Raw genomic sequence first — 15,317 nt, 5'->3', positions numbered from 1 at the left:
TGCACCGAGAGCCAAACACCCTTTCTGAAATAAGCACAGAGGGTTTTTGCTGGGTTTTCACACAGATAGGCAGTCCTCGGGTTATATTGGAGATCAGTTCCTATGGCGCCATGTAAGGCAGTTTTCGCCCTAAGTCGGAACCCACCTACATAAGCACCTGCGTCACTCACATGGAGCACACACACAGCAGTAATGCAGTGAAACAGTAAAAAAAAAAAAAACTTAAAAGAAAGATAATTCCTGGCCTTTACTTGTGGTAAATAAATAATGATAAACATAAAGCACATAGGTACGTACATCGAAATGACAGAACTTTCTTAAATATATAAATAAATGGGACACATATAATACCTTAATTAAAAAATGGGGGGGGGAGGAATTAAAAAAATAAACAATAAATGGGTGATGGCAACGGAACCATGAAACGACGTACGTCGAGCCCGACGCGGCCCGAGGACTGCCTGCACTGAACCGTCCGGGAAGGCCACCAGAGCACACATGGAGGGGGTGCCGCACGTGACGTTCTTTGGAACTTTACCGAGTGGCTCCCCCGTTTGGAAAATCGCCCTGATGTCAGCAGCTCCTGCCTGGGAATCTGAGTCACCCACACAGCACACCTGTGTCTTGTGGGTATTGTGGCTGCTCCCTCCTCAGTGCCCAGGGTCAAGCGTCTGACGCCTTCCTTCTGGCTTCGTGCAGGCACGGCTCGAGCAAGTGGACATTAAGAAACAAGATGTTGTGTAACTAACTTGTCCTCTATTTCTCTCTGACTATATTACAATGGAGGCATTTTGTTGATATTTTTACATTTATATAAGCAGGTAGGTCATAGTATCTAGGAGTTCTAGTCAGGGTAACTAGGAGGCATTGCAAATATTTGCTAAATAAAAAGGGGACACCGTTTCGCACCATGTACCCCGAGAAGCAAGAGAAACTGTGGGGTGAGGCAAAGGCAGGGCTGAGCAGAAGCCAAGTGGCTTCACAGGACCAACCCCACAGAACAGGTTCAGCGGTCTCGGACAGAGACCTACCTGAAGCTCCTGGAGGGTGGGTCTCCTGGCGATAGGCAAATGCATGGGGCCTAAGAAAACTATCCCGTTGGGCACCTTTGGGAAACTTCATTTCTGTGATTAACTTGAATCACACCCTGTCTCAGCCTTTTCCAGCCCAAGGACACCGGGTAAAAGACCACGAGTCAACCTGCAGGGGCCAGGGCCATGGGAAATGGTTCCACGTCCAGAGGCGAAGATGTACTTACCAGAAACCAAAGCACTAGGTGCCAGGCGCGGGCTGGGGAATATCTCCCTAATGGACGCAAAGAAGAGCACACAGTCTGGAAAAGGATGCTTACGGAGGTGTATTTATGGAAAATGCTATTGCGTGAGGAACTGCGGACAGGCAGAGGGAGAGAGACATCATCTCAGAGGACCTCCGATAGTTAACAAGGCAAGCCGGATATACTCAGGGCTCAGATTCTGAGCGGGGCTGGTTATTTAATGGTGGGGATAAGGAGGCATCCCATGGGTGTGCCTGGCACTGCCAAGCAGGGACACAGGGGAAATACATGTGCCCTTCAGGCAGCTAACTGACTCCTGTGGCATCTCCATACGGAGGGCAGGGGGCCTGGGGAGAGAGGAAGGGGTGGCCTGACAGCGTGGAGTGCATGTGGGCGGTCTAGAGCAGGCTCTTCCACTACATTCACCACTTGTCTCCTCCCCTCCCCTCCCCTCCACTCCCCTCCACTCCCCTCCCCTCCACTCCACTCTCCTCCTCTCCTCTCCTCTCCTCTCCTCTCGCTTTCCTCATCAAAAAATAAATAAAACACTTTAGATTCCATCATTTTCCCATTGTTTTCGTATTTTTCCAGAAGCACTTGTATATTTAAAAAAAAAATTTTTTTTTAAACATCAGGTCAAAGCAGCTGTAGGCATGAACAAGCAGACAGACTCTCAAATAAATGAGTAGCTGCCTCCCACCCCAGGAGAGCGTAGAGGAACGAGGCTCAGAGGAACTCGCAAGGCACACCCACAGGAGGAAGCACAACCAGGAATCAGTGCACAAGTCCTTCCGGGGAGCTGGCGCGGCCAAGGGGCCGAGAGGGCCCACACCCGTGAAACAGGGACGCCGGCCGGTACCTCCCTCCGAGGGCCCACCAGCTCATCTCCGAGATGAGGCAACGGGAAGCGGAAAACCCTTCCAGGATTCAGAGTCATTCGGGGCCAGGGTGAAGCAAGAGAGCCATTTGCTTCAGGCACAGAATTTTAATGTAAGATGTGCCAAAAAAAAAAAAAAAAAAAAAAAAGGCTTAGTAATCAAGATATATGATATCGCAATGCAATATTTTACAAAATCAACTTGGTCAGCTGAGGTGCAGGCTGTAGGTGTACGGGAACCAGGGCCAGGAACGGGGCCAGGCCAGTGAGGCAGGGTCAGGCGAGGTCCTGTGATGCTGACAGCGTTGCACATCACGAAGCCCGGTCCCACCCCTCTGGTGCCCATCACACCTCTGTGGAGGAACAAGGCACAACACCCTATCCAAAACCCTTACAATTCAGGATTTTGTTGTTGTTGTTGTTGTTAATCCTCACCCGAATATATTTTTCCATTGGTTTTTGGAGAGAGTGGAAGGGAGAGGGAGAGAGACAGAGAGGGAGAAGCATCGATGTGAGAGAGACACTTCCCGCTGGTTCGCTGGTTGCCTTTCACATGAGTCCCCGCCAGGGTCAGGATCAGGGATCGAGCCTGCAACCAAGGTACTTGCCCTTGACCCAAATCAAACCTGAGAACCTTTAGTCTATGGCAGTGGCCGGCAAACTCATTAGTCAACAGAGCCAACTATCAACAGGACAACGATTGAAATTTCTTTTGAGAGCCAATTTTTTTTTTTTTAACTTAAACGTCTTCTAACGTCACTTCTTCAAAATAGACTCGCCCAGGGCGTGGTATTTTGTGGAAGAGCCACACTCCAGGGGCCAAAGAGCCACGTGTGGCTCGCGAGCCGCGGTTTGCCACACACTGAGCTCGTGCTATAATTCGGGATGTTTTAAAAAGGGAACGTGGAGTACATCTCACAGATTACACAGTCCCACAGCAGAGTGTGGGCAGAAAACCCCTCCTGCCCCCTCCCCACCCCCGACCTCCATCAAATGAGAGAACATTTCTTCGGCCACATCTAGGAATATTCACATCCACAGAATAGACAGCCAGAGCCCTCACATCAGTCCAGGTCGGGTTTTGCCGACACGAGAGCTTAAAGAAAAGCTTTCCGTTTTAGACCATCATGGATTTTGAAAACTATAAAGGAGTGTGAGTCTTAATAGCATTACATTCGTTTTCTTATAGAAAAAAAAAAGGCAGCAGCTTAGCCCAAATCTTTTGTTATAAACGTATGGAGACAAGAAAACTGCAACGTCCTCACCAGTGACCCTCTAAGAAGGACTTTCTAAAAGCTAGTCACGCCCAGAGCAGACTCGCAGCGGCATTTCCCACCCGCCAAGCAACCACTGTTATTAAATACCATCCGTGCTTAAAGCCTGTGCAGAGTCCTGGGCCTCAAGAGCTTACAGGTAGTAGGGACAAGAAGGAGAACACAAGCCATACAATTCTGGCAACTGAAAGGAACTAATCCACACTCACACTTTAGAAATGATGAAACCAGGCAGAAGGAGAACAGAATCTGGATTAGCTAAACGCCCTATTAAAAGGTAGATAGATGACAGATAGATAGATAGATAGATATAGATTTGAGAGAAAGGTAGAGAAAGAGAAACACCAACTTCCTCTTCCATTTATTTGTGCATTTCTTGTTTGCTTCTCGTATGTGCCCTGACCGAAACTGCAACCTTGGCGTATGGAGACAATGCTCCAACAACTGAGGTACCGGGCCAGGGCCTTCACTGCTCCTTCCACCTGCGTCTTGCATAATCACTGCCCACGTAGGGATGAAATTACGAGAGGAGTAAAAGATGCCAGCTCAAGAAGTTTGGGTCAAATGTACCTTTGAAGCGAACATGGCCTCTGACTTGAAAAAGAACTTGTGTTTGGGGAGCCAGCAAAGCAGGCGAGGGCTGTCCGGGCAGGAGAATGATATGAGATCCAGGGTGGGCATGTACGTGGCAGCTTAGCCAGGCCTGTGGATTAGGCTCTGGCAAAGGGCATAGAAGGAGCTGGGGAAGCAGGTAAAACCGATGCAGGGAGAGCTCACATGCCAGAATGGAGAACTGATGACTACGTCCGAGGCAGCACTTCCCAGTTACGTATCTGCCTCCCACTCCACGCCTGGCCACGCCTGCCCACCACCCCTGAGGGAGGAGCTGGAGTGTGGTGGCTTCCAGCCGTCCATGCTGAGGTCAGAGCCTTGCCCTCTGAACCCAGGCTCTGCTGCCAACTGTGACTCTGGACAAGCTGCTTCACTTCTCTTTGCCTCGGTTTACTGGTCTGTAAAACCAAGACCAATGCAGGTGCCTCCCTCATGAGGGTTGAATGCAAGAGCATGTTGATTGTACTGAAAACAGTACCTAGTATTCTAAGTACTAAAGGTTAGAGCCGAAACCAGTTTGGCTCATTGGATCGAGCGTCGGTCTGCGGATTGAAAGGTCCCAGGTTTGATTCCGGTTGTGGGGCACATCCCTGGAAGGGGGTGTGCAGGAGGCAGCTGGTCGATGTTTCTCATTGATGTTTGTAAGCTCTCTATCCCTCTTCCTTCCTCTCTGTAGAAAATCAATAAAATATATTAAATAAATAAATTAAGATTAGATGTCATTACACTTTTTATTGAAGTTAAAGTTTTAGTTAAGTATATACTGTAGCCTTATCCTAAGCAATAATATCCAAGAAATCATGGGCTTCTCAGGACAGTCATGGCTTTGATGATACACCTATTACAAGAGGTCAAATCAAAAGTGTTCACTAAGGGACCAAGCACAATGGGTCTGACACTCCCAAGCTGACAAGAGAGGCTTCCTCAGGACCAAGAAATTTGATGCCTGACCCTGCGATGGGGAGGATGGGGTAGACCGGCCTCTGACCACTGCCTGGAACACCCAAGGTATGAGACACAGCCTCGACACTGCTACTGGAGGAACCGAGGGAGATGGCTGAGCTGGGGGGTCAGCCTGCATGCCCAGGTTCACTGTGCCAACAAATGTGTGATTGTTTCCTTGGATTTATATGGGCCACTTGCAAGAGAGACCCCCTTGTCCAAAAGGGCCCCTCCGACAGACGGAAGGACCTTAGCCAAAAGAAGCTGAAGGTGAATCTCTAAATTTTAGAGGCTAAGGAAAGAAGACTGATTTAGAATAAAGGATAACTTGTTTTTTTCAAGACAAATGGAAGTGAATGATCTCAGCAACTCGCAGTTGGGAGAGATGTCTGAGAAACTATGAATGTGGCCAGAAGAGAAAGAATCGGGGGAAGACTGATGTACCTTGAGGTGGGGTTAGGGTGATAAGAAGAGATTAAACCAAAGAAATTATATACTTACTAGAGGCCTGGAGCCCTCGGCCCGGCCTGCAGAGCCAAAACTGGCTCTCCAACGTTCCCCAAGGGGTTCCAGATTGCGGAGGGCGGTTCTTGGGTGGGAATCTGGCTCCCTCTTCTCGGGTTCCAGGTGCATCACCCGAGAACCTCAGCTGCCAAGTCACCACAGCTCAGCATTGCCTGAGTTGAGTGCCTGCCCCCTGGTGGTAAGTGCACATCATAGCTACAGGTTGGACGGTCAGCTGGCTGCTTAGGTTTTTATATATATAGATATGCATTGCCCATGGACACAGGCAATGGGGTGTTGAAGACCTTGAGCCGGGAAGGGGGGGGGGGGGCTGGGAGGAGGGGAGAAAGCTGGGTGGGGGAGATATCTGCAATACTATCAACAGTAAAAAATGTATTTTTAAAAACACACACCTCAGTTATATTTTTTATATGGACAACAAATGAACACACAATCAAACAAAAAATAAATATATACTTCCAGGCCCAGGAAGCAGTGCTAATTCAAGTGAACCCTTTTCTGTCCCCCTCCCCAGCCCACTGGCAAAGGACTGGACACATGAAATGCTGAATTGGGACTTAAAGTGACCACAAGACCTTCTACTGCCTGAGAACGCCATAAAGGTATGGGGACTCATGGAGTTTTCATCCCAGGACAGAGAAAGGACTAATCCTGCTGGAAAATCATAAAGGGACAGTAGAAGACAAAATTAAGTCACTTTATGAACACATCCCAATGAGTCATGTTTCTTTACACTAATTAGAAACACAGTTATTAAAACGGGATGTGTGTCCCTGTACCAACTAAAATCATCTTTCATATCCCCACCGGCATAGGAACCACCATTAGAAATAACTGGTATAGGGTAAAAAGGAACTAAGGGGGGGAAAAAGCAAGGCAGGCAGAGGCAGAAAAGATTAGTTTGGCGGGTTCAGTGGGAACTCATTTGCTCCTCAGCTATGAATATTATGGAATAAAAATAGAAGCGTATCAATGCGTAGCAGAGCCCAGGAGTCCTTAGACAAATGGCTTTGTTCACAGGGAAATCCGGGTGGCCTCACTGCATGTACAGAGAAGCTGTGACCCCTGGGTTCCGCAAATGAGTTTATGATACCATCTCGCTCTTTTAGGCCAAAGCCAAGGCAGCAGAGAAGCAGCACGCTCTCGGGACACGGAGTCACCTGGGATGCATCAGCCAATGTCCCTGAAGCCTGAGGCCCTGGAGGGGTCTGGAGCCAAACCGGTCCCTGGAGTCTGCCACGTCCAAGTGCAGAATGTAAAACACGCCATTGCACAACTTCCCTGCTGCCTTCACCGGGCGGCTGGAACGTGCGGGGACACGGGGGTGAAGTTTACGTTTAAGATAAGATACAAGGGGTGCTTGCTCCCCATGGTTTAGGACAGTGGTCGGCAAATTGCTGCTCGAGAGCCACATGCGGCTCTTTGGCCCCTTGAGTTTTTAGCAAAGGCCAGCTTAGGAATACCCTAATTAAGTGAATAACAATGTACCCACCTATACAGTTTATGTTTTAAAAATGTGGCTCTCAAAGGAAATTTCAATCGTCTTACTGTTGATACTTGGCTCTGTTGACTCATGAGTTTGCCGACCACTGGTTTAGGAGACGGAGTGTACACACCTCGCAGCTGCCCTGTTTTCGAGCACACAGTCAGGGGAGAAATCACCTGGCCCAGCCCCCTTCTGCAAGAAGGTCCTTACTCCAGCTCCCACTTTGCTCCTTCACATCCAATTTGGCTTCTCTCTTCCGGGGTTTCTCCTTCAACCCAAACTCTCTGTTTCCCTAGCTCTGTCTTCTGAGTTATTCCCTGATTCGGGGCCAAATTAATCAGATTCTACTGGATCATCCAGCATTACTGTGCCAACATTATTTTACTCACAAGCAAACTAAAGGTCTCAGATCACATGCCCAGAGTCACTGAGCTGAGGCAGGAGCCCAAGTCCCCTGACCCCCAGCACAATACTGCATAATACACCATCATGCTGACTCGCCAAGGGGCCAGCTCACCGCCACCAGGCCACCCCCTCAACCTTCATTCTTCTTCCACAACGGAATCAGACAGAACCCAGTTCAAATCCCAGTTTAGACACTTGCTAGCTGTGTGACCTCAAAATGGTAGGAGAGCCTTCGCGTTAACGTGCCCGAAACAAACCGGGATGGACAAGATGAGAATCATCTCAACGAACTAGCTGGTCACCCTTGAAGAGACTAACCAGTGGCCACAAATCCTTTCTCTGAAGAACAGGATCGCCGGCTGTACTCTGCAGAGAGTTCCTGGGACCCAGAGTCACGATAGGTCTCCACAGCTGAACGGTAACAGTGGGCAGGGGAAGAAGGCCCAGAAATGAGGTTGGAGGATGAGGACTGGAGTCAAGAATCTGAAAAGATAAGTTGCTATGACTAGTAATAGAAAGAAAAACGCTGCCCGGAGAGCCTGTTAAGCAAGAGAAAAAATTTGGCATCAAAATAAAACGGGGTTTATGAGATATTGTACATTCTATTCTCCTTACAGTAACACCCAGGCCATCTGGTCTGCTTCCCCAGGCAGGGTACTGACCTCTCTCTTCTTCCCGGACATTCACTGGGATGTTTTTCAAACAAGAATCTGGAATGCCAACTCCTTTTAACTAGCTGTGTTTAATCCACATAAGCCCTCCTTACTTATTTGTCCCCATTTTACAGCATGTTGGAGAGAAGGCAAAAGTGGAGGTAGTGTTAGTTAAATGATAAGAAGGGGCAAGTGTCTAAACTGGGATTTGAACTGGGATTCTGCCTGATTCCATTGTGTTCTATGAATTGCATGTTGGGGAGAAGGCAAAAGTGGGAGTAGTGCTAGCTGTGTGACACGTGCAATCATTTTAACTCTCAGCGAGCCTCAGTTTTTCTAGCTGTAAAATGGGGACAAATAAGTAGCTATCTCATTGCTATGAAAGAAGAACATATATCAAGTGCTTAGCCCAGTGCCTGGTAGATAGTAAGTATCTAATAAATGACGGCTGTGGCTGCTATTATTGCTAAGAGCACTGAAACAGGCTGAAGCTCCATTTGTGGGATTAAGTCTTAGAGGGCCGAAATGGGTTGTCCAAGGTCACACAAGTGAGACAGGAAGGAATCCAGATGTCCTCATTCCAGAAGCCTTTGCCACCTGTCTGCTCCTACACAAACAACATCATTGCCCAATGACCTAGAAATCTGGGTGTCTGACCACATCCTAGGACCACACCTGGTTAATAAGCCCTCACCACGTTCTAGAAACCGTGTAGGTTATATGAAAGCTTTAAGGCTTCTACAAATCAAGGCAGGAAAGTCATCTCCTGTTATGACAGGCAAAAACACAATTAAAATACAAAAATATGGCCTGGCCGGTGTGGCTCCATGGTTGGACACTGACCTATGAACCAGGAGGTCACGGTTCAATTCCTGGTCAGGGCACATGCCTGAGTTGCAGTCTCGATCCCCAGTAGGAGGCAGCCAATCAATGATTCTTGTCACCTCTCTCTCTCTCTCTCTCTCTCTCTCTCTCTCTCTCTCTCTCTCTTTCTCTCTCCCCTCACCCTCCTCTCCCCATCTCCCCTTCCTTTCTGAAATCAATAAAAAACATGTTTCTTAAAAAGAGAGAACTGTCATATATATATATATATATATATATATATATATATATATATATATATATATATCTGGAGCTGTTGCCCTGGCCGGTGTGGGTCAGTTGGTTAAGTGATGTCCCATACACTGAAAGGTTGATGGGTCAGTTGGTTAAGTGTTGTCCCATGCACTGAAAGGTTGCTGGCTCAATTCCTGGTCAGGACACGTGCCCAGGTTGTGAGTTCGATCCCTGGTCGGGATTCATATGGGAAGCCGCTTCGATGTTTCTCTCCCACATCAATGTTGCTCTCCTTCTCCCTTCCTCTCTCTCTAAACTCAACAAAACATTTTTATTTTTTTTTTAGTCTAGAGCTGCTGCTTGCTTGTGTTGCCCAGTGATAACAATACTTCTGGTCCATGTTTAAGAAGGTAGATGACAGTAAGACCAAGCCCTGGATGCCTTTTCCCCAGCTTCGGAAAGGCACTTCTGATGGGGAATAAGAGGGAGAGAGATCCGAGGGGCCAAGGACTAAAATGGGGCCTGGCTAAGGACAGCAGGGAAAAAGAAGGGGATAGCAGTGAGCCAGATACAGGCCCCTGCCACTGCTCCGAAGAATGGCAGCGACTGTCTGCAAGGTGGGCTTCGTGCCCCGTCAGGACCTGCCCCTCCAGGGATGGCACAAGCCACGGAACCATGACGCCCCAGGAAGCACATTGATCTTGAAGCATGAGTCACCCTCGGAGGCCCAGGAAAAAATCCTCTCTTTGTGGCCCTTCCATCTCCTTTTTGGCTGCCATCCCTCCTTCCTCAAGGCCTTACGAAAACGCAGGCCGAGTGACCTTTCTGATAGAAATGAAACATTCCAGAAACTCATGTGACGGGTGTCTCTTAAAAAATGGAAACAATGAATGAATGAACCAGCGAGGAGGCATTTGTCATTCACGTCCAATCAGAAACGGCTGGCGCGCTCTGGCTGCAGGGCCTCTGGAGTGGGAAGCACAGCAGAAAGAGCACTTTCTGATTTCAGCCCCCATCTATTGCATCTCCCTACGTCAAGTTCGTATTTGGCCATGCAAGTCCTTTTTTTTTTCCTTTTTAATCCATTGTGCTTCTAGAGCAGTGTTTCCCAAAGTGTGATACGCGTACCCCCAGGGGTACGGGAAGAGTCCGGTGGGGGTACGCATTGCACCGGAGTTTGGTGGGGATATGCACTGCACAGTGCTTAGCTGCGCCTAATTCTACGTTCTCATGAGTACGAGGGGTACTCAGCCTTACGAAAACTATAGAAGGGGTACACATATGTCAAAAGTTTGGGAAACACCTAGAGGATGGAGCAGCAGGAAAGCACCATCTGAGGGCATGTCCGTGTAGACGGTGTGCTCTCACATCAAGGACGCTGTCCCTTCTACAACACCACGCACACTGGGAGCCAAGAGCCCTTGTACAGATATCAAACTCCCTGTAGGGGAGCCAGCAGAGGAAAGAATAATGGGGAGCCCCATGTTCAGAAACAGGGCTCGGCAATGCCCTTGGTGACAGGTTGTCACACTGGGTTATGACCGACGCCAACGTAGAAGCACCAATGTCAGCAGCCAACTGGAAGTCACCTTTTGGAGCCACCCTTCAAAGGAGCAGGGGGCCAAGGCCCGATGTGACCTCCGCCCCACTGAATTAGACACGGGGGAGCTGATGTTAGAATGAGCCTCGAGGACAGCCTCAGGGTGGAACAGAGCGGGAGTCCAACCTGCGGGATGGACGAGAGCGGAGGGAAGGGAGCCGGCCTCCTTCGGCCCGGAAATGTGATCCCTTACTCGGCCTCAGGCCTATCCATGGATGGGAGCTGCAGGGGTGAAAAACCGCACCGTTTCCCTAAGCCACGGCAGCGCGCAGCTCCCCACAGCTCAGAGTCCCAGGCTAGCATCCACCTGAAACCAAGCATCTGGGTGCCTGAATGCTGTCAGCCCCTAAACTGAATGAAAAAGTATTACCCCGACGAAACAGGTTTGGCTCAGTGGATAGAGCGTCGGCCTGCGGACTGAAAGGTCCCAGATTCAATTCTGGTCAAGGGCATGCACTTTGGTTGCAAGCACATCCTCAGTAGGGGGGGAGAGGTGCAAGAGACAGCTGATTGATGATTCTCTCTCATCGATGTTTCTAACTCTCTATCCCTTCCTCTATGTAAAAAACTCATAAAATATATTTTAGAAAAAGAAAGAAAGAAAGATAAAGAAAAAGTATAACACACACACACACACACACACACACACACACACCGGTCTCTCCCAGCGCTTGAGTCCAAACATTCTGAAATCCCAGGAAAGGAAAACTTTCCCCAACAGAGGCATCTGGTCCAACCACAGCCAGGGAGCTAACGCTCAACGTGACTCAGTTTCCCCCCAAGGAAATGGTACACAAGAGTGCCAGCTCCTAGGCCTTCCCTAGAAACCAGCCACACTTGCCTTTGCAAACACGGAGCCTCTGGTTCCCGAGAGGGAGGCGGTGGTGGAGAAAGCAGGAGACCTGACCAGGAAGGCTGGCTCTTCCTGCCCGGAATCCCTCCCAGCACTCCCTCCTCGGCCAGGTGTCGCCACAAAAAGCGCTGAGCGTTTGCCAAGTTAAGAAATTGCCCGCACCTTAAAAGGAATGTTCCTGCAACGAAAAACATAAAGCCCCAGCAGCCTTGTCTGTACATTGGGAGGGTGGGAGGGGGAGGAGGGAGGAGGAAAGTAAAAGAGACACAAATTTGAAAACAGCCTGGCTCTCGTTGGAGGGTTCGATTTCCCTTCCCTCAAGGACAGCCAGATCTCCTAGGGTTGCTGATAAGACCAAGCTGCTTCACTTTACGGCCCTCACCCAGGTCTCCGCGTCTCACATCAGCGTCCCTCACGTCCTCAGAGGCGTGGAGGGTGCGCTGGTCCTGCTGGCCAGACCGGACCCTGTCCCGGGGAGCCCTGCTAGGGAGGCGCTCTCAGACACCTGGGAGCAGAGGCAGACACAGAGACACTCGCTGCCCGTGTGCTGCCACAAGCCCCCTTCTGATGAAAAACTACCCTTTTAAAGGCCCACACCGCGCTCTCCCTATCCCCAAAACTGTCACGGAGCCCTTCCCCCCAAACTGACACCTTTCCCTTCAGAGACACGATGCAAACCCGACACCAGTGAAACAGAGACAGGGTAAGGCTCCGGAACGCATCTGACATCTCTCGTGCCATGACCCGAGGCTCTTAAATCGCTTTGTAAATGTAAAAGCTCACACCTCATCACTTTAAAGGAGGGAGTCAGGGGAAGTGTCACTTTCCCACGTTACAGGCGGTACGTTTGAGGAACAACCCACGGAAAACCCCCTTCTGTTATCGTCAGGGGTAGCGGGGGTCGGGACTCTGTACCATTATCCTCCTGTTACAGTCTGTACATCGGAGGAGCCACCCTCAGCTATAAATAAGGAGCTTGGGACAAAGCCCAAGGGTGGGGGGAGGCGAGCAGAAGCCGCCCTGCCCATGTAGCGGGGAAAGGGCCCTAGAAGTGGGACTGGGGGTGCTCTCTGTCCAGAACCTGCACCTGACCTTCGCCACAGTTCCAGGTCTGCAGGTCCAGAGCTCAGGAGACGTCTTTTTCTCCTGCTGCTCCGTGGTGGTCCTGAAACATCCCTTGCTCCTGTACCCTTCCAGTGACCCAAGTTATCTCCCTCCAAGGATCATCTGAAATGCACTGGTCCAGCCCCCGCTGTCTCCCACTTACCCATCTCTGTCTCCAAATACAAAACCTTGTAAAGCCTCATCTCAGCCCACCCCTCCATGCCTCTCTAGACCAAGATGTCCTGCAGCCCCTCCCCCCCCACACACACACACACAAACACACACACCCCGCTTGCTGGCCCAATCCCTTGTATCATTGGTTCACTCACAGGATCAGGCAGGAGAGAATCCCAGCAGACCAGCTACCCCTCCAACCCCTGCCCCAATATCTTCGGTCTCTACAGGCATGCGGATGTAGCTCGGCCTTGCAACCGGAGGGAAAACTCACCTCTCAAAGGGCAATCCTTTCTGAGGGAGAGAAAGGCAATGGGCAGTCCTGCCGCAGGAGAGAAGCTGATGGTCACATGCCAGCGGCTTAGAGCTGGAGGTACCTTCATCCCTGAAGACACAAGCTCAGGGACCAGGGACCTGGGACCTGGCCCACTGTTTTTCTAGAAAGACACTGTACCACCTCCATTCAGCCCGCCCCTTGATCCTTCTTCCTGGTTACACAAAGACAGGACCCAGGCCTCCGGACGGCCAGAGGAACAGCGCATGTGTTGTTACTAAGTGCTGTGAACACGGTAGCATGGGTGAGCAGAGCCCCCAAGGTTACACTGGCCCCGATCTCCCGGGGTCCCGCTCTTTCCCTCCTGGGAGGGCAGGAAGCAGCATCCGAACCACCTGCCACCCCGGGCTCTGTGCCCGAGGCAACTAGACTTCCCCCTCAAGGAAACTGGGGGGAGAGGGAGACACAGTCCTGAGAAGGAAGGGGAAAGGGTCCGTTGTGCCTGGGCACACACAGAAAGAGGGGAAGAAAGACACCTGGGAAAGAGGCCAGCATCTCTCTGCCCTTGCCAGGAGCAGGGATGCACGGTCTTCATCTCAGCCCTGCACACACACACACACACACACACCCCCGCGCCCCGATGCCTGGGGATCAGAGAGGGAGGGAGAGAGCTGGCAGCCAGGGGGCTGGGCCGGGCTGGGCCCCAGGGTGTGCAGTCCATCATCACCCATCTTTTCCAAGCACCCCGGAGAGAAGGCAGCAGGGTCCTTCTGGACGGTTCCCTTCGGCCAAGTCCTCCGCCTCCCACGAAGGAAGGTCTGTGATTTCCACTCCCAAGCACTGGCTCCCTAACTTCCAACAGACTGGCACACCTCCCCCCTTTGTCATCCCGAGGTGGCCTCGCCTCGTGGGGTGCTCTCCTCCTCCCAGAGGAAGGGGTGTCCACCTTCTGCAGCCAGAGCTCCCGGCCCGGCCCCTTCCCCTGGCATCCCCTCCGCGCCCCTTTGTGTTCCGGCGGGGAAAGTTGCCGGCGCGCACCCCCTTCCCAACACGCCCCCCTGGGCGCCCATTCCCCCGGGGAGCCGAGCCCCGGCGGCGCACCGCTCCTCTGCCGCCGGCGCTCCCCTCCCGCCGGGGCGGCAGCCGCTTCGAAACCGAAAGCAAAGAGGAAGCAGCGGGACGGGGCAGCGCCCCCCGCCCGGTCTTCCCGCCCGGTCTGCCCATCCCCGCACCCGCCCGCACCGCTCCCTCGCGCCGGCCGCCCCGCGGGGCCAAAAGCCGGCCTCTCTGCGGGCATCGGGGGCACCTACCCGTGCGGGGCCGGGCCGGGGCCGGGGCCGGGGCAGGGCGAGGCCGGGCCGGGCCGCGTGCGGGCAGGTGCGGCCGGGAGCGCCGATCGGCCGGCTGGCTCCCGCTCCTCCTCCCGCGCCCGGACCGGGGCGCTCTCCGCGCCGCCCGCTCCCCGCCCCCACGCCGGGCTGGGGCTCCCCCCGCGTCGAGTGGCCGGCCTTCCCCCCCCCCCCCCCCCGCTCCCGCCGCCCGGCCCGGGCGCCGCGCCCAGTCCCGCATCGGGGGCCGGTGCCCGCCGCGGGGCCCGGAGGCTGCAGCCGCCGCAGCCCGGGCTGATCGGAGCCCCCGGCGGCGCCGGCGGCGGCACTCACCCATCGTACGGATGCGGGCAGACTGCACATGCTCGCGTCTGACAGGCGCCGGCCTCCGGCCCCGTTAACTCCTTGCTCGCCTGTCGGCCGCCGCCGGGTGCGCTCCCTCGCCGGCCCCGCAGCCGCCGTTCGCAGCCGGGAGTCCGGCGGCCGCGCCCCGGGCGCCGGGAAGCGCGCCCCCCGCCGGGCCGCGGCGCAGGTGGCTGCAGCGCGGAGCTCCCGGGCCCTCAAGGCCCCTTGTGTTTGAGGTGTTGCAGGAACCCCCGGAGGAGAGCATTACCTCCCAGCTCACAGGAGGTGTGGGGACTGACTTCGTGCACAAACATCCACGGTAGGTACCCTGCAAGCCATGACCCACTGTGTGCCAGCATTGTGTCCTGTGCAGTTCGTCCATGGAAACAGCCGCCGGCAAGGTTGTTTTCATTGGCCCCATGGTCAAGGTGGAAAAACTGAGGTCTGTGGAAGTTAAGGCATTCATTCACCTCAGGCACATTCTGAACCTCCAATGTCCACAGTGATTTACAGCGGAAGATCAAACAAGGTAT

General features: G+C 52.4%; 1 protein-coding gene across 6 annotated transcripts in view; it reads right to left on the bottom strand.

Moving 5' to 3' along the window:
* TMEM229B (transmembrane protein 229B) overlaps positions 1-14,951 on the bottom strand; it is a 41,563-nt gene extending 26,612 nt beyond the window's left edge. For 2 of the 6 annotated variants that reach the window (XM_045579556.1, XM_036433756.2), the window contains exon 1: positions 14,773-14,951. The gene's annotated coding sequence lies outside the window, so the exon portion shown is untranslated. Of the gene's footprint in view, positions 1-617; positions 643-14,421; positions 14,490-14,772 lie in introns of those variants that run through there. The other 4 variants (XM_036433745.2, XM_036433697.2, XM_045579560.1 and 1 more) reach the window with 4 other exon arrangements.
* Positions 14,952-15,317: the final 366 nt, after the last annotated feature.

This window comes from Pipistrellus kuhlii, unplaced genomic scaffold (genome assembly GCF_014108245.1).
Source record: "Pipistrellus kuhlii isolate mPipKuh1 unplaced genomic scaffold, mPipKuh1.p scaffold_m20_p_1, whole genome shotgun sequence".
Lineage (NCBI taxonomy): Eukaryota > Metazoa > Chordata > Mammalia > Chiroptera > Vespertilionidae > Pipistrellus > Pipistrellus kuhlii.
Note: the sequence above shows the minus strand (reverse complement) of the source record. Positions and strands in the feature narration are given on the sequence as shown.